This window comes from Trichechus manatus, unplaced genomic scaffold (assembly GCF_000243295.1).
Source record: "Trichechus manatus latirostris isolate Lorelei unplaced genomic scaffold, TriManLat1.0 scaffold00033, whole genome shotgun sequence".
NCBI classification, from domain to species: domain Eukaryota; kingdom Metazoa; phylum Chordata; class Mammalia; order Sirenia; family Trichechidae; genus Trichechus; species Trichechus manatus.
In genome coordinates, this window is record NW_004443969.1 from 21,038,305 (window position 1) to 21,066,047 (window position 27,743).

The window sequence follows — 27,743 nt, forward strand, 5'->3', positions numbered from 1 at the left end:
GTTATACAAACGATTTTCATTACAATGTCATTTATACAAGTAGTGTTGTTTAGAAACAACCTAAATATGCAACAATACTGAAATAAATTATAGCATTATTCGTACAATGGAATATCACTAAAAGTGATACTAGTCTTTTGATACGGAAATGTGTGTGAGTGTCTGTGTATGGTATAGTGTTATTTGAAAAACAACTTACAAAGGGAATGTATGTATGTGTATACACACACAGAGAATATATATACACATATATATGCACTTGCATATACACACACGTATCTACACAAGATACATTTCAACTTCACATTCATGACAAATATATTAGTATATATATGATATGTATAAATGTATATACATTTACTTATATGGTATAAGTGTATCTACATCTATATCTATATATACATATAAATAAATGTACGTACATTTATTTATATAAATGTATATTTATATGTATATATGTGTATCTCTATCTGTGGCATAGTGGTTAAGAGCTCGGCTGCTAACCAAATGGTCGGCAGTTTGAATTCACCAGCTGCTCCTTGGAAACCCTATGGGGCAGTTCTACTCTGTCCTATAGGGTTGCTATGAGTCAGAATTGACTTGACAGCAACAGGTTTGGTTTTTTTGTTTGTGTCTGGAATCCTGGTGGCACAGTGGTTAAGAGCTTGGTTGTTAACCAAAAAGGTTGGTAGTTCCAATCTACCAGCTGCTCCTTGGAAACCCTATGGGGCAGTTCTACTCCATCCTACAGGATCGCTATGAGTCAGAATCGACTTGAGGGCAACGGATGTCTTGCTTTGTTTTTTTGGTATCTCTGTATCTATAACTCTGTATATCTATCTATCTGTGTCGTTGTCTTGTGTCATCTAGTTGATTCTAACTCATGGCGACCCCATGTGTTACAGAGCAGGACTGTTCCATTTGATTTTCTTGGCTGTAATCTTTATGGAAGCCAATTGCCTGGACTTTTCTTCTGTGATGCCACTAAGTGGGTTAGAAATGCCAATCTCTCAGTTCCCAGCCGAGTGCGAACCGTTTGTACCACCCAGGGGCCATTATCTATCTCTACCTATTCTCAAACGATATACACTGTAATTGTTAACCGTTATTATCTCTGGGTGATAAGAATGATGCTGATTTTTATGTTTTCTTTATGCTTATCTATCTTTAAACTTTTCCATAATGTATATATTACTTTTATAATTAAGTAACATGAATAATTTGATTATCATAGTAACTAACATCTTGCTTCTTTCACATATGTGATCAGTACATTTCTCATTAGATTTTGTGCTTGGGTGAAAATGAAAGTTTGTTATTCGTTTTAATCAACCCTGCATTAATCTCTAGCAGTAGTTGACTATATGAACTGTTCTTTCTGTGAAGATCTTGTGAAAAGTAACCATGTTCTTATAACAGGCATCTCCCTAAAAAAAAATCCATTACTCTATGACTCATTAGTCTTTATCAACAAGCTGTGGAAAGGTAGTTTAAGACTGACACAAAGCCCCAGTAATGAAGAGCGGTAAGATTTTTCCTCCCAAATTACAATGAGTAGAGCTCTCTGGATTTATCTTAAATGGTTGGTGAATATTTTCCATGAAATAACATACCATTTTTTCTTTGACTGTAACACATGTCATCCTTGCCTAGTGGGAACCCTAATTTGCTTTAAATTGCCAAAGTGCTCATTACAGAATGCTTAGTAGCTAGAGTTTGTACATAATATTTGAAAATCAACCTTAATTTTTCTGCCTGAGATGAACACTTGGATTCCACAGTAAACATAATCAGAGATTTACAGAAACCTAGTGAACTCTGTTTATTATACTTGCCTGGAATAGTTACAGAAAAGGTCAGAGGTCCAATGTCTTCATGCAGAGACGGATCATGTTCTAGCTGGTTCTGAGGAGGAAAAAAAACAGTAGGTGATGCTTTAATGAGTGGCTTATCATGTGAAACACACTATGTGATAATAGCAGTGTTGGTAAGACAAGAAGGAAGTTTTTTTTTCCTTTCATTTTTTAAGGGTTTAGTTAGGTTCACATTGCTTTAATGTTTATGTTTCAATCGTAACCGACAAAACAGTTCACAGAGAAACTATTAATGAATTCTGCAGTGAGTGCTAAGCAACTTTGATTTCATAGACTGGATTGGAATTTCTATTTTATTTTATCAAAAACTGACCTTTTATAAACGTAAGCACCTGGGTTGGACCTCTTGTGATTTCTTGAATTTTTGCTTTACTTTTAGCCATCTGTTTGGGTTGGCTTTGAACAAAGAAAACAGAAACGAAGCTTCATAGAGACAGAAGTTTTATTGTAAAAGAAAATGGTCTTGCAGTACAAGGGGGCCTGCTAGAATTACAGCAGGGATGTGCAAAGGCATCCCTTGTTTTTGTGTGTGCCTTCTTCAGAATGCTGTGAGCCATTGAGAATTTAGCTTAGCAGATAACCAAATCATCATGACCTCAGCGTATTCTCTTCCCCTCATTCAGCCAGGAAAACAAGAATAGAATCAATGTCTAAAAGGCATTGTGTTGTGTACAGATTCCCTCAAAGATCAATGTGCGTATGAATCATATAGGGATTCTGATTAAGTAGGTTTGTGATCCTGCATTTTTACAAGCTCCTGTGATGGTGATGCTGCTGGTCAGCAGACCACTCTCTGTGTAGTGAACAAGTGAACAAAAAATTAATAATTGAAAAGATAATTCCATAGAATAATAGATCAATAGAACAGAATAAATGACCAGAAAGAGGTCTTAATATAATAAGAATTTAGTAAATGAGAACGGTGGGTGTTTAAATCAATGAGGAAGAAATATTTAATCTACCATTGGTGTTGATGGAATTGATTAGGTCTTTTATGCAAACAAAATTGTAGCCCTTTCTTACACTAACAGTAAAGTCATTGCCCAGTGTATATCACCAAATTTAGTGCAAATTGGAATATTATAAAGTAATGCAAAGTCTAAAACTGTAAGAACAAACTCAGAACGGGAAGCCTCGTTTTAAATATAGAACAAAGAGATCACTCTAGAAGAAAGTAACATATATTTAACCACATATATGCAAAGCTTTTTTTATATCCAAATACTTAAAAGGTAGATAGTAAGCTATGAGCACATTTACATAATATCTTCAGTAGAAAATAGAGTCTTAAAAGTCTCTGCCATCTGACCCAGTAATTCTACTTACTTTTGGAAAATATTGAGAGATGTGCACAGAGATGTTTTCAAACAGATGTTAATTACACCATTAATTACAGTATTAAAAAAAAACAAAAAACAGAAAATATCCAGATTCAACCATTAGGGATGAGTGAAAATATCTAGACTATGCGAATATTAAGAGTAATAGTTTAAAGGAGCATCTAACATTATAGGGGATTCTCACGGTTTATTTTGAAGTGTAAAAGAAATTATTAAATGCTATTAAATTTATATCTGCACATATTTCTACATCCATATGTACGCATATGCATATACCATGAGGAAGAAAAATATAGAAAGAAACAGATTTTAACAAATATTTTCTTTGGTTGCAGGGATTACAGTAGATATTTATTTTCTTCTTTATACCCTTCTGTATATCCAAATTTCTTGCTACAAATATTTGTTTTTATAATCATTAAAGAGATTATGATAATTGTTTTTCTAATCAAAAAGGACTATGAAACCAGAAAGAAGATGTGTTTTCTGAGCTATCACAATTTTAGTCTTGAACAAACCTAGTTATGAGACAGCTCAGAGCATCATGCATCCTAGCAGCCTCTCCTCTGACCCCTAAATAATGCCACAGGGAGCAAGGGGAAAGGCAGAGTACAGAATCATTAATTTTATTTGTCAGTCATAAACTATTATTAAGCATCTACTGTATGTCCAGCCACCTGTTAATACATTTGCTTCTAAGAATATCTTAATGAGTTAGAGTGACAAAATATTCATGTAGAGAGAATAAACGTTTTTCTCTTTTACAGTTGAGGATACATTTCCACTTGGAGGTTTTTCTATTTTGCCTGTCTAAAAAATGTGGTTGTGACAGGAACAGAATTAGCTTTGATTTATTGAAGATACAATATATGGTCATCACGGTGCATATATTATATATAATCTTCACAAATTTTTCCAAAATAGGTGTTATTATTCCTTATTTTACAGATTCAGAAACTGATACTTGTTCAAGATCATAAGGGAAGAATATCTAGGATTATAGCCAATATTCTTTCACGTTATGTTGCTTCTTTTTGAAGTTTTTATTTAACTTAATAACCAAGGAGGAACAAGGGGGAAAAAAAAGGCATCATGTACTATTATGTGTTAAAATGGATTTGCAACCAGGTGCTAGGTCTCTATAGCTTTCAGGTATATTTTGTCCCAATTTCTTAAGCTTATCGGTCCTCAGTCTGTCCCATGAGTAGGGAGCAGGCATTAATTGTTTCAAGTGTCTGTTTTGTGCCTATAAATGTCCCTTAAGGGAAAGTGTCCAATGTGTTCTGAAAGCACCCAGTCATTTCTTAAACTTCTCCCACCCTTCAGAGAACTAGTAAACAAATGGCAGCAAGTGAGGAGACAAATCCTTATGACATTCTAGTTATTTAAAAAGAGGTTAAAGAAGTCACGGGACATTTTTCTTTAATGGGTCACTAAATCTGCTCCAGATTATAAAAAGGTATGTGTGCAGCAGTAGCTAAAATAACGTGAGCATATCTTTCCTCCTACCTCTAAATGATTTTTGAGAAAACAATAGGGAATTGATTTTTTTTTTTAATGTCACTTAATAAAATAACTGGCATGTATTTACTTACTTTGATAAGGAAAAAAGCCATCCTTGAGAAGTGGTGCTGTAATAGTTAGAAGGGGCTTACCACAGGTCTTTCTGAAACCTGAGATTCAGTCACTTTGATGGCTTCCTTCAGAGTGACTGGTCTTTGTTCGTTCTATCCACCTGGTATAGCAAGAACATATTCTACTGGTCTAGGGTACTCTTGGGGGGCAGTGCTGATTTAGTGGTAGAAATCTCACCTTCCATATGGAAGACCTGGGTAGATTCCTGGCCAATGCACCTCAGTCGAAGTCACCCATCTGTCAGTGGAGGCTTGTGTGTTGCTGCTATGATGCTGATCAGGTTTCAGTAGAGCTTCTAGGGTAAGGCAAATTAGGAAAAAAGATCCAATGATCTACTTCCAAAAATCAGCCAGTGAAAACCCTATGGATCACAGTGTTCCACTGTGTATGGGTCACCATGAATTGGGGGCCAACTCGCTGGCAGCTAACAAGAAAAATAATGACAACAAGGGTGTTTTTAGAGCTCTTATGTGCTCTATTCCTAGCAGCAAAATCTAAACTCTGTCTAAATCTGAATATTCTACTACTCATTTCACTGATTTATCACTAATCTGTCTAGACTCATTAAAAGCATCTACTTCAGTTCCATAAAATTAGACCAGGGAGACATTTGACCATTGATTTGATATTTTGCACCTAGAAGAGGAAAATAAACAAACAAAAAAACTAAACTTTATAAAAACCTTTAGTTTTGCAGTTTCTATAATTCAATAATAATAATAATAATAAAGTGAAGGAAACAGACCTAGATGGCTAGGCTTGTTAAGGTCCCTTCTGTCATGAGGGCAGTAGGAGTGCAGTAGGTATAATCCTAGGGGAGTAGATATAGTTAGTGGGTAAGAAGGTGAGTTCTGGAGCCAGAAATCATGGCTTTGAATCCTAGCTCTGCTACTTATTTGCTAATATGACTTAGGCAAATAAATTAACTTCTCTGTTGTTCAGTTTACTTACGAGTAGAACAGTAGCGCCTAACTCAAAGCTTTGTAAAAAAAGATTAAAAATGGTGCAGTGCTTAGCGTATACTCTCAATTAATATTAGCTACTATTTTTAATTATCTTAGTTTCCAGGCATTTACTAGATTCCTGGGGATACTCAAACAAATAAGACATGGATTCCTACTTACCCGTTGCCGTCGAATGGATTCTGACTCATAGCGACCCTATAGAGCTGTCCGTTGGGTTTCCAAGGAGCAGCTGGTGGACTTGTACTACTGACCTTTTGGTTAGCAGCCGAGCTCTTAACCATTGGGTCACCAGGGCTCTGGGTTCCTGCTTAAAGGCAAAAAACAAAACTTATTGCTGTCGGGTTGTTTCCAACTCATAGCGACACTGTAGAACAGAGTAGAACTGTCCCGTACGGTTTCCAAGGAACGCCTGGTGGATTCAAACTGCCGACCCTTTGGTTAGCAGCTGTAGCTGTCAACCACTGCACTACTAGGGTTTACTTAGAGGATCTTAAATTTTATCAGAGAACACAGAAGCGTTCCATTTCATTTTTGACGATTTCCAATTTTCCTAGATTCGTACTTTGTACATTTCAGGTTCCAATTATTAATGGATGTTTGCAGCTGTTTCTTCTCATTTTGAGTCTTGCCACATCAGCAAATGAAGGTCCCAAAAGCTTGACTCCATCCACGTCATTAAGGTCCAGTCTACTTTGAGGAGGCAGCTCTTCCCCAGTCGTATTTTGAGTGCCTTCCAACCTGAGGGGCTCATCTTCCAGCACTGTATCAGAAAATGTTCTGCTGCTATTCATAAGGTTTTCACTGCTAATTATTTTCAGAAGTAGACCACCGAGTTCTTCCTAGTCTGTCTTAGTCTGGTAGCTCAGCTGAAACCTGTCCGCCATGGGTGACCCTAGTGGTATTTGAATATGGTGGTATAGCTTCAAGCATCACAGCAACACACAAGCCCCCATAGTACGACAAACTGACAGACGCATGGGGGAATCTTTAGTAGTCAAGCACAAACCATTTGCTCCACCCAGGAACTTTTAAGAGCAAACTAGGCCATTAATAATTCATGATAGGTTCCCTCCTTGTACTTATTTATTGAAAAAATAAATAGTATTATTTTGACTTAGGGTATAAAAATCCCAAGCATGTAGTTGAACAAAGCAATGTGGAAAATCTATTTGCATTTACAATGCTATATTACCAAACATAACAAAGTCTTCCATGATGCTACCAGTTCTTTCTGCCGGATGTACGTATAAGCACTCCTTATCTCAAATCTTCTCCTAAATGTTTACAGATTGTGAGTTTTCTCATTAAGTTTGAAGTGTCCACTAAACTTCAATAAGCTAACTGTGGAGCCAGTTAATAATCTGAGGAATACTGATTGCTGAACAAGGGAGGAAGAATAAAAAACCCCAACACCCTATTCTAACAATCTAAAGTAGCACACACTCTCACCCTTCACCATCAAATTCATCTCAGAAAGATAAATTTACTGCCTTTAGTAAGCTTTACTGTTGAAAAGAAAAGCATTTTATGCTGTCTTTAATTTTTTTCAGATTTTCGTTATTTTCTTCTGCACAGAGTTACATATGGAGGCTCAATGCTTTCAAATACAGGCTTATTTGGAGGGGGTGGAAAAATAATAAGACAAAATTATTGGAGTTTTTTTTAATCATTCTTTCCTGACTTATACTCATTATTCTTATTAAAAAAGTTATTGAAAAGAGTTAATATAATTATATTTTGCTAAAGATCTATTGGGGAAAACCCACAAGGAATAACAAATAAAAACCACTCAGAATAGCCTCGATCTGAACAGAGTGGCTGTATTTTCATCAGCAGCACATCAGAGTTAATATATGTGCCACAGCTTTGTCATTTGGAGAAACAAACCCATGCACAAAGAAAATTCCTTTGATGGCAATATGTACGTATATGTTTCCCAAGCAATTTATTTTAGCTCATGTATGCAGATTAATGGGAAAATATTAATTAGGTTAAAGACATAACTGCTATAAGAAAAGGACTCCCAGTTACAATGGCTTTATGACACAGAAGTTTTTTTCCCTCTTATGTGAAAATTCGATGATGAGATGACTCTGCTCCACACTGCCATTCTAGTCCCAGGGTTCCTTGCATTTTATTTTTTACTCTTCCCTCCTTATTGTCCTCATCTGCAAGGCTTAAGCTGGGTTGTACGCATCAGGATGTTAGCGTTCATGGGGAAAAAAAATAGAGTATGCATGGCCATTGCTTGTACGCCCAGACCTGGAAGCGACATACATTATTTCTGCCCACATTCTATTAGTGAGAATTTAATTCCATGGTTACTGATAGCTGCAAGGGAGGCTGAAAATGTAATCTCTATCTGGGCAGATAGGTGCTATGTTTTTATTGTTATGAAATTGAAAATGAAACCAAACTTGTTACTGTTGAGTCAATTCCAACTCATAGCAACCCTATAGGACAGAGTAGAACTGCCCCATAGAGTTTCCAAGGAGCTGCTCATAGATTCGAACTACCAATCTTTTGGTTAGCAACTGAACTCTTAACCACTGTGCCACCAGAGCTCCACTATCGAAGAAGGTGGAACAAATTTTGAGGGACAAGTAACTCTCTGAGTTACACGAATAAATTGGACAAAATCAGTATTCTCCAAATTACCAGTTCCAAATAAATACAGCAATTTTCATCCTTAAGGTATGTAGTAAAGGGCTATTTTTTAAAGTTACTGCATGATTCATTATGACAAGTATAGTTATCAACAATGTAAAGGTGAGAAATCTTTTTTCTTTTTAAGTTTTGTAGGAGTTATTACTCATCCTACTCAATTCACTGTTTTGTAGCATTTCCTAAGGTGAGACTTTAAGGGTAAGAGAGAAGCAAACAAGATTCATTTTTAGAACATATAGAAACCATTGCAATTATTATGGATCATCGATTTATCCATGAATGACATGTAAGATTATCAGTTCAATCAATACCAAAGAAAACTGTGGTCAATTGCTTCTTCATACCTTAAAACAAAGATATTTATTTGTTGTATATATATGCATATATATAGTCATTTATTTATACAATTAAAAGAAAATTATGTCCACTACATGCATAAATTTTCATAATAAATGAAATAAACAAAAAACTTGTATGAGTAGCTGACTTCTACATTTACAATGTTAGAAACATTTATAATTTTAAGATGATAAGCTTTATGGGAGGGAGATGCATAGTTATCAAGTATCCTTTTCCCCAGTTTTCACATATGGAACATTATCAATGTATTCATACTAAACTTGAGGGTATGAAACTGAATACAGAGGGAGTTAAGTGAAAAAACCTGGGATCATTGGCCATAAAGAAATCTGGGTTCCAATCCCACTTATTAGCTGTATGAATTTGAGTGTTACAGTTAACTCAAAACCCTGATTCTGTTTCCAGAAAATAAAGTTAGAATAATAATATTTACATTACAGTCATTCTGAATGAATTAAAGGAGATGGTTTATGTAAAGAGTATGGTGCTTAATTGTTTTCTTGCCTCCTCCATCAAAACACAATTTTTGTAGTTATCTATGGCTGTGTGGAAAACTGCTTTCATAAATCAACGGCAATTTTCTTATGTTCATGGTTCTGTGGGTCTCGAATTCAGGCAGGCACAGAGGGAATGGCTTGTGTCTGCTCCGTGATGTCTGAGGCCTCACCTAGGGTAGTCTGAATTGTTGCAGATACGTAGGATGGCTTGATTGTGACCACAAACTTGAGGCCTCAGTTCTACCACTTGTCTGTCAGTTTGCCATACTATGGTGGCTTGCATGTTGCTGTGATACTAGAAGCTACGCCACCAGTACTTCGAACACCAGCAGGGTCACCCTTGGTGGAGAGGCTTCAGTGGAGCTTCCAGACTAAGACAAACTAGGAAGAAGGACCTAGCATTTCTTCCTGCATGTAGCCTCTTCATGTGGCTAGAGTAGATTTTCTTGCAGCATGGTGATCTTAAGCTATTCAGACATTTTACACGGCATGTGACTTTCCCTAGAGTGAGCTTCCAAGGGTACAAGGTAAAAGTAGAAGGCCTAAGACCTAATCTCAGCAGTTTTTCAGCATCACTTCTGCCACAGTCACAGGGGACTCTGGAAGGAGTGGTATGCACATATAAGGAGGGTGGAATTGTTTGGGGTCATCTCTAGAGACCAAAAAAAAAAAAAAAAAAACCAAAAACCAAACCTGTTGCCATCGAGGCGATTCCAACTCATAGCAACTCTATAGTACAGAGCAGAATCACCCCATAGGGTTTCCAAGGAGTGGCTGGTGGATTCGAACTGCTGACCTTTCGATTAGCAGCCGTAGCTTTTAAGCACTGTGGCACTAAGGTCCCCTTTAGAGACTAGCTACTGCAAAATAAAGTTACATATAGTATTCTTTCTTAAATTATTTTTCCTACTGATTTCAGGGAATGTTGGCTGGAATTCTGGCCCTGGGCTTTTGAATACCATGGTTTAAAAAGGATTGGCAAAACAAAAAGGAAAGAGGTAAGTAGAGGAAAAACAATTCATCCTTTACAAAGAAAAACAAAATAAAAACAAGAAATTGGTAGTACATTAATAATGACAAAAATTATATCACTACTATAACTTGCTGGGTCAGCTTGAGTTATAATTAAAGACTCATCTCTTTTTAATATTTAAATGGATTACTGGAGTTCCCACCTGCCTATATTGGCAGGGCATCCATTATATTTTATTGTCTCACCTCTTTCAAATCGTCCATTAGCCCTCGGAGATTACTTAGCCCAAAGAAATCTGTCCTGTTTTTAAATGCCAGAGGAAAAGACAGCTGGAAAAACTGATCTGTTTGCTCATGGGGTTTAGTGTTCTCCTAGGTTTATTTTGATTGCAACCAAAATACACATCCTTATTGAAAATTGATCTGACACAATTTAAAGTGCCCTGGTCCACTGCTGGATTCCCTGGGTAGTGCAAATGGTTAATATGCTTGACTGCTAACTAAAAGGTTGGAGGTTTGAGTCCACCCAGAGACACCTTATAAGAAAGGCATAGTGATCTACTTCACAAAAATCAACCATTGAAAATCCTGTGTAGCACAGTTCAACTCTGACATACCTGGGGTTGCCATGACTCAGCTTGACTCAGTGGTGACTGGTTTCTCACTGGTGTCCACTGCTGTGGTGATAACTTTTCATAACCACAGAGGTTAATTGATTCTACCACTTTCTATACTTAAACATCAACCAAGAAATATCTAGATTTGGGCTCCTAAGTTTATAGGTCTTAGAAGACCCTTCGGTGACTTCTCCTGCCCAGTCGTTATTTCCATAGATGACTTCTGACTCTATCCACATATGTAGGTCTCTGCTACACATCCCTGACCAACTTACCATCTGAATCCACCAGGGTCTTCTGCTTGTCCCAAAAAGTATTAGCCTATACATGGACAAGACATGAAAATCAAGAGCCGTCACATAAAAATCCAGACATCTGGTTTATGTTTAAAAACTAGATCAGATAACATTTCATCCTTATTCCTAAGAGACAACTGAGGAGCGGTTACCTTCTCAAGGGGATTTTGCCATACTCACTCTCTTCCTTCTGCTGTGTTATCCAGGCTGTACTTGTAATTGTTACTGCTGATCTGGTCCCTCCTGTTGAATGTGGTCTGTAAGTCATACTCTTCTATCTTTCACAGTGGTGGTTTTAAATGAGTGGTATAGGGAGCCTGGGGATTCCTAAGATCCTTGTGGAGGGTTTGTAAGGTTAAAATTATTATAACAATACTAAGGCATCAATTTTTAACCTTTATTTCCTTCCAAATGTACAGGGAAATTTTCTACTGAACATTTGGAAGATCTACATAACTCAGTGACGCAATATTCTCCATATGACCAATGCATAATATTACAAATCATGCATGGATAAAAGATTCATTTAAAACACATGCTCGACAAATGGACTTCAAGTACAAAAAGTTTAATGATATTGTTTTAGATTCTACATTGATACTAATTTTAAAGAAAATACCACTTGTGGAGTTTAGGCATTGTATCAAAGAGTATTGAAAATTATGTGAAAAAGCTATTAAAGTACCCTTCCATTTTCCCATTACTTATTTCTGTGAGCTCATGTTTTCTTCATATATTTCAACCCAAACAACATATCACAACAGATTGAATTCAGAAGCAGATATGAGAATCTAGCTGTCTTCTATTTTGCCATATATTAAAGATATTTGCAAAAATATAAAGGACTGTACTCATCTCAATATTTTTTATTTTGAAAAATGTAATTTTTTATAAAATATGCTATTTATGTTCACATATTTTTAATTAATGTAAGTGAATTATTAAATATTTTAAAATTCCTCCTTGTTTTTACTAATACTAGTAATACATAGGAAACCCTTGTGGCTTACTGGTTAAGAGTCTGTCTGCTAACCAAAAGGTTGGCAGTTGAATCCACCAGGCACTCCTTGGAAACCCTGTGGGGCAGTTCTACTCTGTTCTATAGGGTTGCTATGAGTCGGAATTATTTTTAGTAATACATATATATATAGAGAGAGAGAGACCACCATTCATCTGTCAGTTTGTCTTACTATGTAGCTTGTGTGTCACTGATGCTAGAAGTTATGTCACTGGTATTTCAAATATGAGCAGGGTCACCCATGGTGGACAGGTTTCAGAGGGGCTTCCAGACTAAGACAGACTAGGACCTGGAGATCTACTTCTAAAAAAATTTACCAGTGTAAATCTTATGAGTAGCAGAAGAGCATTTTCTAAAATAGTGCCAGAAGACGAGCCCCTCAGGTTAGATGGCACTCAAAATACAACTGGTATTTGCTCATATGCAATTTCAGATTGAAGCTGAAGAAAATTAAAACAAGTCCACGAGAGCCAAACTACGAACTTGAGCATATCCCACCTGAATGTAGAGACCATCTCAAGAATAGATTTGATGCATTGAACACTAATGACCAAAAATCAGAAAAGTTGTGAGATAACATCAAGGATATCATACATAAAGAAGGCAAAAACTCATTGTCATCCAGTCGATTTTGATTCATAGTGACCTTATAGGACAGAGTAGAAAAGCCCTATAGGGTTTCCAAGGAGGAGCTGGTGGATTCGAACTGCCGATCTTTTGGTTAGCAGCCGAGCTCTTAACCACTGTGCCACCAGGGTTACAAAGAAAGCAAAAGGTCATTAAAAAGACAGGAAACAAAGAAAAGACCAAAATGGATGTCAGAAAAGACTCTGAAACTTGCTCTTGAACGTAGAGTAGCTAAAGTGAATGGAAGAAATGATGATGTGAAAGAGCTGAACAGAAAAATTCAAAGGGTGGCTCTAGAAGACAAAGTATTCCAATAAAATATGCAAAGACCTGGAGTTAGAAAACTAAAAGGGAAAAACACGGTAGGCATTTCAGAAGCTGAGAGAACTGAAGAAAAAAATTCAAGCCTTGAGTTGCAATATTGAAGGATTCTATAAGCAAAATATTGAACAATGCAGGAAGCACCAAAAGAAGATGGAAGAAATAAACAGAGTCACTGTACCAAAAAGAATTGGTCAACATTCAACCATTTCAGCAGGTAGCATATGATCAAGAACCAAAGGTAATGAAAGAAGAACTCCAAGACGCACTGAAGGCATTGGCGAAAAGCAAGGCTTCAGGAATTGACGGAATACCAATTGAGATGTTTCAACAAACAGATGCAGCTCTGGAAGCACTCACTCGTCTATGCAAAGAAATTTGGAAGACAAAGTTACCTGGCCAACTGACTCAAAGAGATCCATATTTGTGCCCATCCCAAAGAAAGGTGATACAAAACAGAATCCAGAAATTATTGAACATTATCATCAATATCAGAAGCAAGTAAAATATTACTGAAGATAATTCCAAAATGGTTGCTGAAGTATATTAACAATGAACTGCCAGAAGTTCAAGCTGGATTCAGAAGAGCTCATCGACTGAGGGATATCATTACTGATAGTACATGGATCTCGGCTGAGAGCAGAGAATGTCAGAAAGATGTTTACTTGTGGTTTATTGACTAAGAAAAGGCATTTGACTGTGTGGTTCATAACAAATTATGAATAAATTTGTGAAGAATTGAAGTTCCAGAACATTTAACTGAGCTTATGAGGAAACTGTACATAAACCAAGAGGCAGTCCTTCAAACAGAACAGGGAGATACTGTGTGGTTTAAATTCTGGAAAGGTGTGTGTCAGGAATGTATCCTTTCACCATACTGATTCAATCTGTATGCTGAGCAAATAATCCAAGAAGCTGGACTACATAAAGAAGAACCGGGCATCAGGATTGGAGGAAAACTCATTAACAACCTGTGATATGCAGATGACATAACCTTGCTTGCTGAAAGCCAACAGGACTTGAAACACTTACTGGTGAAGGTCAAAGACTACAGCCTTCAGTATGGATTACACCTAACATAAAGAAAAGAAAATTCTCAAAACTGGACCAATAAGCAACATCATGATAAATGGAGAAAATATTGAATTTGTCAAGATTTCATTTTACTGGGATCCACCATCAAAGCCCGTGGAAGTAGCAGTGAAGAAATCAAATGATACATTGCATTGGGCAAATTTGCTGCAAAAGACCTCTTTAAAGTGTTAAAAAGCAATGATGTCACTCTGAGAATTAAGGTGCACCTGACCCAAGCCATGGTATTTTCAATCACCTCATATGCATGTGAAAGCTGGACAATGAATAAGGAAGACTGAAGAAAAAATTGATGCCTTTGAATTATGGTGTTGGCGAAGACTATTGAATATACCTAGAACTGCCAGAAGAACAAACAAATCTGTCTTGGAAGAAGTATTCAGTATATATGAATATTACCAGTCATTTATAAAACTACTTATTAGGATGATTACGATTTTTAGTGTATTATTTATTTATATAATTTTTATTATCTGGCTGTATGTTGTTGTTAGGTTCTGTCAAGTCAGCTCTGACTCGTAACAGCCCCATGTATATCAGAACAAAACATTGCCCAGTCCTGTACCATCCTCACAACAGTAGGTATCTCTGAGTCCATTGTTGCAGCTAATGTGTCAATCCATCTTGTTGATGTTCTTCCTCTTTTTCGCTGACCCTCTACTTTACCAGGCACTATGTCCTTCTCCAGGGATTGGTCCCTCCCGAAAACACGTCCAAAGTAATCTAGACATAGTTTCACCATCTCTCACTTCTAAGGAGCATTCTGGCTGTACTTCTTCCAAGGCAGATTTGTTCGTTCTTTTGGCAGTCCATGGTATATATGTAACATATATTTAATGTTTTACAATAACTTTGACTAAAACAAACATTATTTTTTATTACTCTGACTTAACGCATTAAAAAATATTTGGCAAACAAAAAACTGTCTATTTTATTGGCATATCAAAATGATCTTACCAAAGTTCTGTCTGAATGAGAATATTACAACTTGTTTTCACAAAGCAAAACTTAGATAAAGAAAATAGAAACTCCTGTTAAGTATTATACTTTGCCTAAGAACAAGCTAATTTTTGTGCTGGAAGTATGCCTGTAGGTTAGGTTGGAAGTTTAGCTGCCTGTTAAGTTCTCTGTGTTCAGGACTTATTTCTAGTTTGCTTATTACTGTACATATCTGTTCATTAAGATAATTATCTGACACCTGCTCATGGCAGATTGTTTTGACAGATTATATTGGCTGTGATCATTTTGTTACCTGCCATCTGTCCAGTAAAGGTGAGTTCAACAAGCTGGTGCTTTTTAGGACAGTTTAAAAGATCATTTTTCATGAATGAGAATTTTCTTCTTATCTTTAAGCTGTTGACCAAAAAGAAAATGTTATGGATAGATATTTTTGTTAAATACAGTATCTTTAGTCTTTCTCAGGCATATCTCTTTATCTCAACTGCTGGTTTGAACATTGTTTCAATTTAATCAGAAGCATACATCAGAAGGAGCATACTATAGTGAAACAGAACGTGTTGGTTAAATTAAGTATTTCATTTGGTTGGCATTGTGAAGAGCTTTAAATCACATTGTTTTCTTTTTCATGTTTGGTTGGTTTTTGACTCTTTAGCAAACTCTATAAACATCTCAAATTAAATTAAATCTGTTTAAAGCACGTATACAATGTTGTTTATATTATTATGAATTAGAGCAACTCTATTATTATAGATTTTTTTTTTTAATCCGTAAAAAGTAAACAGCATTCAGTAAGGGAAAGTTACTCAGCGTGTAAATAAGTTATAATTAAAACAGTTCTTAGGAGTGGTGATAATTATCTGAGATTATTTTTGAAATAAAAAGAAATTTAAAGAAAACTTGAAAGTCAACTATAAAACATATCTAAAAGTTTTTAAAAAATCAATAGGTTCTCTTGTTTAAAGTAGGCCAATGTTCTTCTTCTTATTATTACCTTTCAGTCAGCAGGGTAATTTTAGTGGAAGAGATCATAGTAAATTTTCTTTCATTTTTTTTCTTCACTTTTGTAATTATTTACCCAATATTACATAACACCATGTGTCGGACATTGGAGAAACAGTAGTTAGCAAGATAGACCTGGTCCCAACCCTTCTGCATCTTAAGGTCTAACTTTTAATGCTGTCTTAAAGTAATCAAGCCATTTGGTCCCAATCGCAGCTTTAAGTATTGCTATTTAAATAAGCACATTTTTTCATTGTTGTTAGTGTATGAATTAGTAACAATTGTAAAAGCTGTGTTGAAAGAAAAATTAGAATATCTCAAGACATTTGAAAATTTACCTACTGGCTGTGAAGTGACCTCCACTTTGCATATGTATTTATTTGAGTGGAGAGGACCAGGGCTTTTTCTGCTTTTGTGAATTCTGCCTAGTTATCTGGCATGATAGGAATTTTTCAAAGGCTGCTTTGAGAAAGTAGTCCAACACTAGTTTAGAGTACTCTATTGGATGGTGGGGAGTTTAAAAAAAGGAACAGGGCAAGTCCTTAAAGACCTTCTGGTATAATAAGAAGACAGCACCAACATAAATATATGCATATAAATACAAGTGACTCCAAGAAATAATATACACAATCAACTGCTGGACCAAAGGCTCTCTCAAGGGCCTCTTTGTGCTATATGATCTTGTGATTTGTTGAGCCATAGCTTTCTAAAGGAATATACAAAAATCTTAGAGTTCCAAAAGCCAAGAAGTTTGAACAACTGGGACTCCTCAGAGCTTCTGTGGAGAGGCTTTATCAAACAATTGAGCTTTAGGCCATAGGTATCAGACACACAGCATCACACTCATGTAAAACACAGCCAGATTGCCACAATGTCGACATGTTGCCAAAGTGTTTACGAGGAGAATGAAAAATACAACCAACTGGGCCATTGTCTACATGACAAGGAAGAATCATTCAACTAATTTTTTTGATTGATGGGACCAGTTGTTTTGGCACCATTTCAGACTGCATCGTACAAAAGTGCCCTACCTGAATCATTCCAGATTCCAAAGATGTACAGATTCCAATCTAGCTACATTTTGAAAACTAGGATTAGAGACATTTTCCAATAAATCTGTTGGTTTATTTCTTGTGTAACCAATCACATAAATTTTGATTTTGATTTAAGAAGTGATTTATCTTGAAAATTTAAGCCACAACCTCATTGCTTAATTTATAACTATATGAAATATTCCATTTTATCAAAGAAAAAATTGTATATAATTTTGTATTCTACCCAATACTTAAAGTAGTTTTATCAGGACCAACTTTTCTTCTTTGCAAGAGTTAATCTAGCATGAAATACATTGAATTATGGCAAATTCTTGTCCTTGAAAAGTAGTGCTTGAAGATGGTTATGTGGAAAGATGTGAGAATTGCTGTGCTATATGAAAACAAAGGGAATAAATACAAGTGCACACCAGAGATGATTTCAGATCACTTTAAATGGCACACAAATGAAGAAGATACCAGAAACTATATTATTGCTGGTAGGTGCCCACCAGTAGGTTTCGACGCATAGAGAGAGACCCTAAGTATAATAGAATGAAATACTGCTCAGTCCTGCTCTATCCTGATGATTGTTGTTTTGCTTGAGCCCATTGTTGCAGCCACTGTGCCAGTCCATCCCCTTGAGGGTCTTCCTCTTTTTCGGTGACTTCTACTTTACCAAGCATGATGTCTTTCTCCAGGGACTGTTCCCCCCGATAACATGTCCAAAGTATGTAAGACTAAGTCTCGCCATCTTTGCTTCTAAGGAACATTTTAGCTGTACTTCTTCCAAGACTGACTTGTTTATTCTTCTGGCAGTCCATGGTATATTCACTATTCTTCATGAACCTCATAATTCAAAGTTGACAATTCTTCGTCAGTCTTCCTTATTCATTGTCCAGCTTTTTCATGCATATGAGGCGATTGAAAACATCATGGCTTGGGTCAGGTGCACCTTAGTCCTTAAAGTGACATCTTTGATTTCTAACACTTTAAAGAAGTTCTTTTGTAGCAGATTTGCCCAATGCAATACGTTGTTTGATTTCTTGACTGCTGCTTCCAACAGCGTTGATTGTGGATCCAAGTAAAATGAACTCCTTGACAACTTCAGTCTTTTTCCATTTATCGTGATGTTGCCTACTGGTCCAGTTGTGAGGATTTTTGTTTTCTTTCTATTGAGATATAATCCATACTGAAGGCTGCAGTCTTTGATCTTCATCAGTAAGTGCTTCAAGTCCTCTTCACTTTCCACAAGCAAGATTGTCCATCTACATAACACAGGTTGTTAATGAGTCTTCCTACAATCCTGATGCCCTGTTTTTTTCTTTTTATGTAGTCCAGATTCTTGGATTATTTGCTCAGTATACAGATTGAACAAGTGTACTGAAAGGATACATCCTTGACCCTCACCTTTCCTGACTTTAAACCACGCAGTATCCCCTTGTTCTGTTTGAACGACTGCCTCTTGATCTATGTACAGGTTCCTCGTGAGCTGAATTAAGTATTCTGGAATTCCCATTCTTTGAAATGTTATCCAGAATTTGTTATGATCTACACAGTCAAATGTCTTTGCACAGTCAATAGAACACAGGTAAACATATTTCTGGTATTCTCTGCTTTGTGCCAGAATCCATCTGTTATCAGCAATGATATTTCTCGTTCCATGTCCTCTTCTGAATCCAGCTTGAATTTCTGGCAGTTCCTCGTCAATGTACTGCTGCAACCACTTTTGAATGATCTTCAGCAAAATTTTTCTTGTGTGTGATGTTAATGATATTGTTCGATAATTTCCACATTCTCTTGGATTCCTTTCTTTGGAATAGGCATAAATATGGATCTCATCCAGTCAGTTGGCCAGGTAGTTTTCTTCTTGGCATAGATGAGTGAGCACTTCTAGCACTGCATCCATTTGTTGAAACCTCTCGACTTGTATTCCCTCAATTTCTGGAGCCTTGTTTTTCACCAATGTCTTCAGTGCATCTTGGACTTCTTTCTTCAGTATCGTCGGTTCTTAATCATATGCTACCTCCTGAAATGACTGAATGTCAACCAATTCTTTTTTTTATGGTGACTCTGTGTATTCCTTTATCTTCTTTTGGTGTGGAGCCCTGGTGGCACAGTGGTTAAGAGCTACTATGGCTACTAACTAAAAGGTCAGTGGTTCGAATCCACCAGATGCTTCTTGGAAATTCTATGGGGCAGTTCTACTCTGTCCTGTAGGGTCACTATGAGCTGGAGTTGACTTGCCAGCAACGGGTTTGGTTTGGTTTTCTTTTGATGTTTCCTGAATTTTTCAGTGTTTTGCCATAGAATCCTTCAATATTGCAACTCAAGGCTTGAATTTTTTCTTCAGTTCTTTTAGCTTGAGAAATGCCAAGCATGTTCTTCCCTTTTAGTTTTCTAACTCCAGGTCTTTGCACATGTCATTGTAATACTAAGAAACTATACCAAAACTAAAACCAAACCCATTGCCATCAAATCGATTCAGACTCATAGTGACCCTGTAGGAGAGAGTAGAACTGCCCCATAGGGTTCCCAAGGAGAGGCTGGTGGATTCAAACTGCTGAACTTTTGGTTAGCAGCCACAGAAGCTATGGGAGTCTTTAAATCATTAGGTCAGAATGGTACCTCCGGAAGGCATTAGATGGGTACAAAAATAAGCTACATGTCTGTTCCTGAGTCAGGCAAGTTAGAAAAAGAACAAGAACAGAATATGATTTGCAGAGAAAGGCAGCCTCAATTGCTCACTTCTACCTTGTCCTTAGGTAGGGATAGAGTTGTTAGAGACACCAAGCAGATGCAGCAAGTTTGTAGTAGATATACTTTGATTGAACCTAGTCTTTAATTGATAGGCGACACATTCTTCTGGTTTCAAATAATCTCCTCATTAGAAAAAAATGTTAAAACAATGATAGGCATTACGCATCTAATGATACAATTTGTAACATACTAGACTTTCTATGGAAATTAGAACATGAAATCTGATTTAATCACCTTAACATAATCCAACTTTATGGTTTTATTGCAGTCTTCCCATTGCTTTTTTGGGATACTGAAACTCAGGGAGCCCAAGAGACTTCTCCAAGTTCACATGAAGCTGAATCCTAACTGAGTGAGTGTTCTTTCCATTCTTTCCCTGCAAAAAGGCCAAAAATGAAAGTGGACTTTTAGCTGCTGCTCTTGACATATCGACATAATAGTTAATTGTAGCTGAATTCTCTTTATGTGAGGAACCACTTGCTTTTTGTCAATTTTTGCAATTAATTATTAAGCACTGATAGAATTTCTGGGTTTCTTGAATCAAATTAACTTGTAAGTTTGTATTGGGCAGACTTGAAAAATAGGGGTAAAAGATGTCTTTAAGATGAAGCTCAGAGCCTGTTTATTTGACCACAAGCCACCTCCTAGCTCCTGAAAGGCTTTCTCTTGTCTGCTGTTTTATTCTCATTCATATTAATGTTCCTTCACTGTCCTCCTCCCTTCTCCAGGAAGCAGGTTTTCCATGTGTCCATGAAGCACACTGGATAAATTCCTATGACAGTGTACTGACCAATCTATAGAGACAGGATGTTATGGGCAATAGGTCTTTTCCTTCACTTTCTGAAAAATGTAAAAAGCATAGTTTATTTCTCCAGTTCATAAGGTAAGCGGTGGTTCCTCCTTATAGTTTTTTTTGTGTGTGTGGATGGAGGTAACATTGAACTAATTTAAAGCCTATACATGGAAGAAAGTTCTGTGAGGTTCACTAATATCAGAAAATCTGAAGAGATCATGGAATCCCACAGATTTAGCAGTGGAAATACTAGGGTTTTATATTTTTGGCTAATTTTTTCTCAATGATAGAAAAATACATGGCCTAAAACACCTTAATGCGAATGAGATTTAGAACATTTCAAATGTAGTTATCCGCTCTGGGATTTCTACAGTGTACGTTCCATGGAGAAGTCCATCTTTTTTCTCCATGGTACTCTCCCTTTCCCTCTTCAGTTACTGCTATACTGATCGTTACTTCTTGGGGTGTAAAACAAAGAGCTGATTTTCAATGTTTGCATTCACTGCATGCTTTGGGAATTTATTTAGAAAACTTTTAAATTGTGTTTGTATCTTTGCTCTTACGTTTCTAATGGTCTCTTGTTTATAAAGTGACATTTTCCCTAAATTGGAAATGCAACCATGGTTTTTAAAATAACATATTATATAAACATCTTATGACTTCTGTTTAGAAGGAAAAATTTAATTGGCATAAGATCATGGGTATTGTTAAGTATGCAATTAATAATTTTTAAGGTTTTGTGTTGAAATATAAATATCTATCAGTAAAAATAGGAGTTAAATTTGTTTATATTTAAAATTCCAAAAGTTCGGTTTTAGGATTGTTTGTTTCCATCACCATGACTACCTTTATTCCATTTATTCTCAAAGATGTCACGAGATGCATTCATTCAAAAACATTTTGTATACCTCATAGGCACAAGGTGTTATACTTGGCTGCATGGGAATGTGAGATGGAAACATACATATGTTCTACTCAAGAGCAGAGTAATACAGACACAGTAAGTGTCAAGTGTGGAGGGAAGATATTTATCCTTCAATAGAATAAAGACCTCGCTTCTGGACTCATACCCTCGGTCACTCCTCTCTAGGGGAGGAAGGCTGATTTATCTAACTAGTGAATTTGGAAAGAATTAGAAAGAAGCAACAAATATAGCACAGATGCCATCTTTATTTTCTTTGTGATTCAGGAATTTTACAGGGGAAAGCACCTAATATGTGTAGGTGGGGGTGGGAGAGCTTGTGAATGTGATAAGGTGCGTTTAAAACAGAGATAAAATAATAATCTCACCAGAATAGTTCTCTAAAATCAGCTATAATTTGTAATATAAATGACAATTTTATCTCTATTTGACTGAACCTCAACAAATTGTAAAAACAATATAAAATGAGGGAACATTATTCATATATTTAAAGAGACAGAAATAAGGATTTATGATGATAGAAAAAAGATAATTTACTTCTGATTGAGATGCCCAGAGATGCTTAGAGAAAACTTCAAAGAGGAAGTGACATCTCAGTTGAACTTGGAAAAATAAGCAGACTTTAGACATGTGAAAATTGGAAGAAGGTAAGGGTAAAAACACGGAAGTGATGGAATATGGGAAGTACATAGGAAACAATAAGCAAAGCCATTTGCCAGGTGCTCTGGGTTTGTAAAATTGCCTTCAGCAGTTTTGGTCTCTCAGGAAATGGCAACTTATCCTTCCAGTTGCTCAGGTCAAAAATAAGGAGTCATCTTAACTTCTCTTTTTTCTCATATACCCCACATCCAACCTGTCAGCAAATCTGTCTATTATAACTTCAAAATATACCCAGATTCTAACTTTTTCTCTCTCTCTGCTGACCTACATCGCCAAATGTTTCTTTTCTCAGAGAAAAAGTTAAAGTTACTTTAATTATCTATAAGGCTCTATGTGATCTGGATTCTGCTACCGCTTCAATACCTCAACCTTATCTATGACAAATCTCCATCTCTTCTGAAATTCTGAACTTACTGGTCTCTATATTTATGCCAAGCAGACTGTGGCCTCAGGATCTTTATAATTCAGTTCTCTCTGCTTAGGACACATTTTCTCCAGGTATCGACATGGCTCACTCCCTCATCTAGTCTAGGACTGTGCTCAAATCTCACCTTATTGTCATGTTAGCAGTGCCGTCCCTATTTAAAACAGCAGCTCTCGCCTCTATTCCAGGGACATACTCTCTTATTCCTTTTCTCACTTTACGTCACTTGATAGCACCTACCACCAGCTGTTTCAAACAGATTAGGCTAGGCTATGCTGTAGCAACAACAACAACAACAAAAAAAAAACCACATTGCCATCGAGTTGATTCCGACTCATGGCAACCCCTGTGTTTCGGAGGAGAACTACCCTCCATGGTTTTCATGGCTGTGATCTTTCAGAAGCAGATCTTCAGGCCTTTCTTCCAAGATGTCTCTGGGTGAGTTTGAACCACCAACATTTTAGTTAGTAGCCCAGCACTTAACCCTTTGTGCCATACAAGCAACTAGTGATGCCCAAATCCCAGTCTTTTACAACAACATGCTATACGTCCATAGGAGGTCCGTGTGGCTCCATTCTATGTTATCTTCTCTCTGCTACCCAGGGTAATGAGTAGGCTCTATCTGGAATACTGCTGATTGTTTTGGCAGATGGAAATTTTTGGCAAAACACCAGCTGACTCTTTTTTTTTTCCTTTTTTATTGTACTTTAGGTGAAGGTTTACAGAACAAATAGTTTCTCATTAAACAATCAGTACACATATTGGTTTACAGCATTGGTTAACAACCCCACGACATGTCAACATGCTCCCTTCTTGACCTTTTTTTTTTTTTTTTGGTGAAAATATACACAGCCAAAGATACACCATTTCAAAAATTTCTACACGCACAGTTCAGTGACATTGATAACTTTCCTCCAGTTGTGCTGCTATTCTCACTTTAGATGAAGGTTTACGGAACAAAATAGTTTCTCATTAAACAGTTAGTACACATGCTGCCCTCTGACAATGGTTAACAACCCCACTACATGTCAACACTGTCCTACTCCACCTTGGGTTCCCTATCACCAGCTCTCCTGTCCCCTTCTGCCTTCTAGTCCTTGTCCCTGGACTGCTGTGCCTCATTAGTCCCATTTTGTTTTATGGGGCTGTCCAATCCCTGGCTGAATGGTGAACCTCGGAAGTGACTTCACCACTGAGCACCAGCTGACTCTTAATGGTTTTCCTAGAAGTGACACATAACACTTCCATTCACATTTCATTTCAAAGCAAGAAGTACAACTGAATGTGATATGAATGAGGCGATGAAGTATAACTCTCATGTATCACAGGAAGGGGCAGTGTAATATTTGGCAATCAGTAATATAATCCACCACATTATGTGGCATAATACATATTTTATTTGCTTGGTTATAGTCTATCTCACTTCATATCCTAGGTAAGTTTCCCTGAAAACATTAGAAAATATACCAGTAAGGGAGCAAAGGTACATGAAACATCAAAGTTACTTATATTTTATTGATAGTTTGAACAGTAATGAACACCTGTTAGACATTATTGAGACAGTATGTACTAATGGAGTTGGGAGGTATGGTCAGGGATTACATATATATCAATCAACTGTGCATATTATTTATGAACTTGAAAAGGGTTTATCTAATAACCTCAAAGTCTAGCTGTGATGCAGTGCTATTTCTATCAAATTGGATGTCTGTAAAGAGTCTTATTTCAAGATAGGTGTTCTCTATAGTCAATGAATGCTGTCTACTCAATAAACAACAGCAACAAAGGAAAAATTTATTAATTTCCAGAAGAGTAAGCATGATTTCCCTACTGGCCTGGAGATGCTAATGTGAAATGTTACACAAAGGTATATAAGATATATGACATTATTTGGTACATAGTGAATACTCAACAAATGATTGAAATTATTATGTTTGTACATTTTAATCCCTAATAATTGGGAAAAGAATGTTCAGACTAAAGACTCCTGTTACTCTATATAACCTATATGACTTGCCAAATTCCCAGGATGAGAATGCAATAAAGATGTTTAACATTATAATTAGCTATATGATTAATTAATTTCGATATTTTAAAATCAAAATTACATGTTCATTATTTTGAGTTTTAACTAAAGTCATTTCATCTTCATTCCTCAGGTATTACATCTCATGGGATCTACAGAACCATAAAATGCCAAGAATATAAGGATTTGCTCTCACATGAAGAACACATATTCCCAGTACTTAGCACAGGCCCTGATACAATAAATGCTCCTTAGATGATTGACTGAACTAATAAGTAAATGAATGCATGTAAATAAGGATACCAGCAAATCTGCAAGTGGGTAGGATTTCAGTTATTATATATGTGTACTCTTTTTTATTTAACATATTAGTTACTAAATACATGTTGCAACATAAAATAGTAATTGTTTATTACTACCTACATGAGTGGTATATTTGTTTTTCTACAGTCGATTTTTAGGGCTAAACAAATAACTTTAAGTTCTTTTTAGCCTATGGCTAGATCGTAATATGATGTATTTCAAAGTGTCCATAGGCCTTTAAAGTGATGGCTAAAGAATCTCTCAAGGCATAGAAATAGATAAAGCCCTCTCTTAAAAGTATTCTGCTCACCTTTCTTAAAAAAATGGGAGGGGTTAGGAAACGTGGGGTTTATTGAATCAAGCAAAGCCTCAATCCCATAGTAACTTATTCAGGGGTGATACTGATCAATAGAGTCAAAGACATACGCATCTAACTAAAATAAACAGCGACTTTCTTATCCTCAATAGATTCTTCATGAGTTCCTATAGATAAGAACACAAACGAGATTTTTCTTTACAGATATTTTGTTTATTCCTATTAAATATGCCTCAGGAGTTCTCTAACGTTAAAGTCCTCAGTGCATTCGACTGTGTTGGTTGTTTTTCTTAGAATTGTCAGAATTTGGTCAGGTTCAAAAAACCTATTGGTTAGGACATCTAAATAATTAGCTACAGATCTTTGATATAAAGATAACAGATATAGTTATGTACATTATCTAAGAATTTAACAAATGCTTTTAAAATGTAATTTTGTTTTATAATTAAAATTTTAATCATAAGGCACGTTCAGGATCACATGATTTTTGTCTAAATGAGAAATTATTTGACTTCAAATTAAACATAGCTTTCAATGTTTTTTTACTTGACCTATCATTTATGAATCTGATAGAAAGATTCTATAATCTCTTCGGATTTATTCTCTTTGGAATCGTGTGTCTATTATCTGCTTTTCTTGCATGTTTTGGACTTAGGCACATTTTCTTTTGTCTTCCATCCCTTTTTCATGTCCTTGCTTTCCTTAAGTTCTGTTTTATACTGTCAAATGTTTCACAAGTAAGTTTTCCTGTGCAGTACGATGGAGTTCTTTGGTGGCAAAGAGATACATACATCCAAAAAAAAAAAGATGTGGTTGGACATCATCAGACCTGTGTGTAACTTAAGTCCTTGTCACAAGTCCTTGTATCCAAGAGTCAACGTGCATATGAAAATGTGAAAACCCAAGGTAGTATAGGACAATTTGGCTTTATATCATTAGAAAATAATAATAGATAAACTTTCCAGCATCCAGGGGTTTGCTGTGTGGTGGGCATAATCTCTCTGAATTTCCGTGACCTTTTAACTAGCTTTAATGCTTGATCAAACAAGAAAGTCCAAATTAAATAACGCCCGAAGTCTTCCTCTCAATGCATGGTTAATGTTTCCTTCTCGTACTTCAATTATACTATCTTCATTATGCTTCCTTCCTCACTCTCACAGTTGTTAAAATGAAAAGCCTCTTTCTGAGTGCCACAGCTCCATTATGCAGGCCTATACCTGTGCTGGCAGCATGCTCTTCTTCTCACCTCATATTGCCTTTTGCTTGGGGAGGAGATCCCTGCCGAGCATCTCAAACTGAAAACTGAAAGAAAATTAAGTTGCCATTTGGAGTTTGAGTGAATTATGGAAAACGGGCCCGTTTTTTGTCTACCAGGCATGTTGGTATAAGCTATTACCCACCTTCTACCCTATTCCCTACAGTGGTAGCTGTCAGTATGGAAATCTCATCTAAACTTTTTCTCAGTTCGTACCTAAGGCAAGGACACACACACAAACTTGGCATTTCCTTCAGACTATGTCTATGTGTTGAAAATAATGGGTTACAAAATGGTTGGTCTGTCTATTTTAGTCATCTTAATAGTCAACTTGAGGCACTGAACTATAAAGCTTGGCAATTCAACAATAATTAGTTTCTAATTCAGATAAACAAAAAGCCAAATCAACTGGTTGGTGGCAACATGTGAACAAGAACTAAATATCAACCTGCCTTCAGCTAACCCAGAGTTTCTTTCTGCAAACACAATATTATTTGACGGCTTTGCATTTTGTTTGGATATTTTATTTTTTATGTTTTTTATATCCTTACAGTTTCGTGTGCAAATTTGTAAATGCACACATATGCAGTCACAGTTGAAGTTTTAGAACTTAAGCCTAAGGACTTAAGTCAACTGGGAAACTGAGATGCCCTTAATTCAGTGGGCAACCAAAAACAAAACAGGCAGGAATGTGAATGGGCCACTAATGGCCTTTCAAAAGCTTAGCCTAGTGGTGCCAACTACCAGGAACATGGAAATGTCACAGAATAATCTGACAGCTGATGTGTCTGTTTAAGGCAATATTTTGGTGTTACTACTTACATTGTGAAATAGGTATGTGATACGTTTTGAGAATCCCTTTTGAAGGAAAATCTCTCTTAACATTTCCAAAATGTTCATGCTTGGAAGCCAAACCACAATAACCTCTACTAAGATGAAAAGGTTAGTCGGTAGGGGAAAATCACAAAGTCATTCTTTATCATGAACACCTAATTTTGACCTACTGGTTAGAA

General features: G+C 36.3%; 1 long non-coding RNA gene across 4 annotated transcripts in view; it reads left to right on the top strand.

Annotated features, from left to right (window-relative positions):
* Positions 1–25,942, top strand: part of LOC111820308 (uncharacterized) — a 37,429-nt gene extending 11,487 nt beyond the window's left edge. Inside the window, exons 1-5 of one of the 4 annotated variants that reach the window (XR_002823865.1) lie at positions 8,428–8,508; positions 10,258–10,336; positions 15,506–15,553; positions 20,300–20,383; positions 24,990–25,942. This is a non-coding gene — a long non-coding RNA (uncharacterized LOC111820308). Of the gene's footprint in view, positions 1–8,427; positions 8,509–10,257; positions 10,337–15,492; positions 15,554–20,299; positions 20,384–24,989 lie in introns of those variants that run through there. The other 3 variants (XR_002823866.1, XR_002823863.1, XR_002823864.1) reach the window with 3 other exon arrangements.
* The last annotated feature ends 1,801 nt before the right edge of the window (positions 25,943–27,743 follow it).